This window comes from Orycteropus afer, unplaced genomic scaffold (genome assembly GCF_000298275.1).
Source record: "Orycteropus afer afer isolate SDZICR_OR568_19922 unplaced genomic scaffold, OryAfe1.0 scaffold00164, whole genome shotgun sequence".
Classification (NCBI taxonomy): domain Eukaryota; kingdom Metazoa; phylum Chordata; class Mammalia; order Tubulidentata; family Orycteropodidae; genus Orycteropus; species Orycteropus afer.
The window spans coordinates 2805281-2810729 of NW_006921751.1; positions in this window are offsets into that span (position 1 = coordinate 2805281).

Sequence of the window (5449 nt, forward strand, 5' to 3'; positions counted from 1 at the left end):
GAAGTAGGATTGCCCAACCTTCCTTCCGAGGAGTGGCTGGTGGGTTTGAACCGCCAGCCTTCTGGTGAGCAGTCAAGTGCCTTAGCCACTATACTACCAGAGCTCCCCCCCTAGAGCAGCATAGAGGTAACCAAAAGAGAATATGGTATTGAGAGTGGCGTGCACCTCTGAGGGATACCTAAAATGTGGAAACAGGAGTAGAGTGTGTCCTTGACCTGAGATCCCAGCAGAGAGACACTAGAGTTAGGCATTAGAGACAGCAGCAGCAGAGCCAAGATTGGCGTGAAAGATGGCAGCAGCAGAGCCAAGAGACAGGCATGAGACAGTGACAGACTTACCTACCCATTGAGTAGGCAGCTTCCTGGTAGAGTAGGTTGTCTTTGGGCATTAATTGCTAGAAGAAACCAGAATGAAATGGAGAAGCAGGTTGGCCAGCCCACGGAGCAAGAAAGCTAAGTGTCCTATGGGCAGGAAGATTCCTGGAGGAGTGGGTTGTGCTTGGGCATTAATTAGCAGAAGTGAAGAGACCAAGGAAACTGGAAACAGAGCTGCCTCAGCCTCAAGGGTAGGACCATGGCCTTTGGGGGTGGAACCACCATAGCCTCCTAGGTTTCAGAGAGTCACACCCTCACCAACTTGGTTCTGGAGTGTGGGGCTGCTCGTTCATTTGGGCCAGTGAGATGAAACCATAGTCACTGCTCAAGAGTGAGGGGGCAGGGCTGACATTCCCAAGAAGTAGAGGAATGGGGCCCACCAGGTCAAAGAGCCACTCAGAGGAACTAGGGGACTGGAACTACTCAGTGAAGGAGATTTGTACAGATGGGACCCAATGAAATCTGTACAGGTGTCAAGTTGACAAGAGGTAGCATTGTGGTAATTAAGTTTGTGTGTCAACTTGGCTGGGCCTGGTTGAGTGGCTAGGCATCTGGATGTAGTTACTCCCCATGGTGAGATTGGTAATTAACTCCATGGTGAAATCTATTAGAATAGCTGAATAGCTGCTTTATGGGTGTGGTCTGCTTCCAGTGTATAAGAAGTAACTTTGAGGAAGGTATCCAGCTGATGGCATGTTTGAACCCTGCATGTAGTCAAGTCATTGTTCAGCAGCCTGCCATGTTCTTCCAATCTTGGGACTTTCAGTAGACTTGAATCAATGGCCTGCCATGTGGTTTGATAATATTGGAACTGCACCTTTTCACTTGTCAACCTTGGGTTTGTCACCCTTAGCAGTCAGTAGCTGCCTGAGTGAAGAGATGCTTCTAGCTTCAAGGCCAGGAGCAAGAGGCAGAGCTGAATCCCAAGGTCAAGGAGCTTTCACAAAGCCCCTAGAGCCTGGCACTTTTAACTCGGACTTCCAGCCTCCAAAGCTTCTGTTCATTAAAGCCATCCCATTAGTTGCATTTTTTGTTAGAGCAGCAGAGAGGTAACCAAAACAATCTTAAATGAGATAAGATGTACAAAGCCCTTGGTCTGTGTTCAGCCTTAGGAAAAGCTTCATAAACGGTAGCTCTAATTTACTAGAGGACACAAGGTTTGATTTATGGCTACTGCAAATTGCTATATAAATGTATAGAGAGTAAAGAAAAGACATCACATTATCTTAATTTATGTTGGCATGAATTGCAATTTCTAATGGGATAAAAATTTAATTTACCATGAAACAAAGCACATAATTTTTTCCATGACAGACTGTGTAGTGTAATGGAAACAGCATAAGGTTTGGGGTTGGAGACCTATTTCTTTGAGTTTGATCTACTGCCTACTTGCTGAGAGACTTTGCATAAGTAACTTGCCTTGTGCACTTCACTTTCTCTCCTATGGAGATACTAATTATGCTTTATCTTTTATTAAGTGAGCAACCTTAACCATATACCTTAACTGTTATGTGTCTTAGTTTCAATATCTGTGACTTGGGGATAATAGTAGTATCTGTGTCATCATGGCATTGAAAAAAATACATGAGTTAAAGCAGATAAACTCTTGGCATAGTGGCTGGCAGAAAGTGTTGAGTGTGTGCTATTATGCTTATTCAGTATTACACTCACAGGATTTCTGTGAGAATCAAATGTAGTTTGCAATTCAGAAAGCAATTAAACAAGTCCTGTTGTTATTTCACTGATACCTAGATTTCCATAATCATTGGAAAAAGTATTAAGCAATCGAAATCTGCATAAAAATTACAATTGGAATAAAGGTTTAATTTCCTTAATTTTGAACTCCCCAAATACACTAATAACTGTAGTATCAGATAACTGTTACTAGAAGATTCTTAAAAATGAAAATATTATAAAGATGCATTTCATATTTAGAAAAACAAATTGAATATATATTTGGTTATAATGAAAAGTCATTCACTTTCCCTGGGGTATTAGATGCAGACTAACAAAAAAAGCGTATTTATTATTTGTTATTGTTGTTATTGTTGTTGTTGTTATGTGCTGTAGAGTCAGATCCAACTCATAGAGACCCCTCTTGGGCTTCTGAGGCAGTATCATTACGGAAGTAGATTGCCCCATCTTCCTATCGTTAGGTGCTATCAAATCAGTTTCAACTCCTAGCTATCCTATGTACAATAGAACCAAACAATGCCCGGTCCTGTGCCATCCTCATAATCATTGTCATGCTTTGAGGTCATCATCATAGCCACTGTGTCAATCCATCTCATGGAGGGGGTCTTCCCCTTTTTTGCTGACCCTCCACTTTACCTAGTGTGATATCCCTTCTACAGAGACCAGTCCCTTCTGACAGCATGACCAAAGTATGAGAGACAAAGTCTGGTCATTCTCACTTCTAAGGAGAATTCTGGCTGTACTTCTTCCAAGACAAATTTGTTCATTCTTCTAGCAGTCCATGGCACATTCAATATTCTTTGCCAACACATTTCAAATGCATTGATTCTTCTGCAGTCTTCCTTATACATAGCTCAGCTTTCACATGCATATGAGGATATTAGAAACACCCTACCTTGACTCAGGTGCACCTTAATCTTCAAAGTGACATCTTTCTTCTTAAACACTCAAAAGGGTTTTTTTGCAGCTGATTTGCCCAATGTAATATGTCATATGATTTTTTGACTGCTGCTTCCATGGGCACAGATTATGGATTCAAGTGAAATGAAATCCTTGACAATTTCAATCTTTTCTCCATTTATCATGATGTTGCTTATTGACCAGTTGTGAGGATTTTTGTTTTGTTTATGTTGAGGTGTAACTCATACTGAAGACTAGTCTTTGATATTCATCAGTAAGCACTTCAAGTCTTTTTCACTTTCAGAATATGGCAGGCTGTTAATGAGTCCTCCTCAAATCCTGATGCCACATTCTTCTTCATATAGTCCAGCATAGATTATTTGCTCAGCAAACACATTGAATAAGTTTGGTGAAAGGATGCAACTCTAACACATACCTTTCCTGATATTACTATATAATGTTCCCTTGTTCTGTTTGAGTGACTGCCTCTTGATCTATGTAAAGGTTTGTCATAAGCACAATTAAGTGTTCTGAAATTCCAAATCTTTGCAATGTTAAGTATAATTTGTTATGATCCACACAGTCTAATGCCTTTGCATGGCAATTAAGACACAGGTAAGCATCTTTGTAGCATTCTTTGCTTTCAGCTAAGATCCATTTGATACCAATGATATTTCTTCTTCTGCACCCGCTTCTGATTCCAGCTTTAATTTCTGGAAGTTCCCTATCAATGTACAGCCACAACCATTTTTGTATTATCTTCAGCAACATTATACTTGTGTATGAAAATAAGGAGCTCTGGTGGCTCATTGTGGGAGTTATGTTTGTATGTCGACTTGGCTGGGCCTCGTTGAGTGGCTGGGAAGCTGGTGGTAGTTATTCCCCATGATGAGACTGGCAATCAACTCCATGGTGGGGTCTACCACAAGCAACCCAGTAGCTGCCTTTGGGATGTGGTCTGCTTCCTGTATCTAAGGAGAAGCCTTGGGAATGGTCTCTAGTCTATGGCACACTTGGACCCTGCATGTAGCCATGTCATTGCTCTGCAGCCTGCTATGCTCTGCCGACCTTGGGACTTACAATGAACTTAAGTTAATGCCCTGTCATGTGGTTTCATAACATCAGAACTGTGCCTTTTTCACTTGTTAACCTTGAGGCTTCTCAGTCTCAGCAGCCAGCAGCTGTCTGAGTAAAGAAACGCCTCTAGCTCCAGGGAGCTGGGAGCAGGAGGCAGAGCTGGACTCCAACATCGAGGGGTTTTCATCCAGCCCCTAGAGCCTGGCACTTTGAACTTGGACTTAAAACCTCCACACTGTTAGAGAATAAACTCCTGGAAACTTCCGGTAAGATAGAGGAATAGGCAGACAAGCAACACAGACCCTCTCCAACAAAGCAAAGAAAAAACAATTGACAGAGATACAGAAGATAATCCTGGAACCCTGAGCTTTGAAATGAACTATACAGAAGTGGATTAGGCACCAACTAGTGGAAAAACATGAACGAAAACAGTGAGTATGGAGATGGTCAGAGCTGCAAACTGTCAGTTACTCAGATGAGACCAACAGCCTGAATATTTCCAAGTGGTGTTGGGACCTGAGATTTGACCTAAAGATAAGTCCCAGTCACAAAGGCTGTAGGGACTTCTCTGGTCTCCTGTGACTAGGAAGGGAAACAGCAAGGAGGGAGACAACCTGAGCTCTGGACTTTCTGCTGTCTGGAGGGCACAGCCATTTTGGTTGTTTACACATGGCAGCCATTTTGGATATTTAAAGTGACCAAGGGTGCAGCCATTTTGAATGTTTACAAGTGCCAACCCATTTTGGATTTTAAAGTGATAGCACTGTCATTTGGATTCCAGGGACCTAAGAACAGGTTCTGTTTGCCAGGATCATCCAGGACATACAAGAGGCTGACAATAGGAAAGAAGACAGGTGATGAGTGTATAAGTGCTGCCAACTAGTGAATAGAGGAACACAGCACAGTACCTTGCCTGTATAGATAACATATAAACAAATCAAAGAAAACAAAAATTGTGGGCAAGTCACTCCAACATATAATCACCAATTAAATATAAACACAAAACATCACCATGCCTCGGAGACAACAGAGCATCACAATCCACACAAAGAAGTAAGATAAATCAGGAGAAACAAAGGACCAGGATATAGACCCAAAACACATCCTTGAGGAAGGAGCAGCATTGGAGCTCTCTGATAAGGAATTCAAAAGAATTACATTTAGGTATCTTCAAAGGATTGAGAGACAGACCAAAGAAAACAGAAAAAAACCTAGAAGAATTTTGGAAGAAAACACAAGAACAAAATGACAAAATAAATGAAAAATTACAAATGATTCTAAATCTACAGATAGAAATCCAGAAGATGAATACTAAATGGTCAGAAATAGATAACACATTGAAAGGGCAAAGGAGTAGAATTGATGCAATGAAAGACAGAATTAATGAGATTGAAGACAAATAC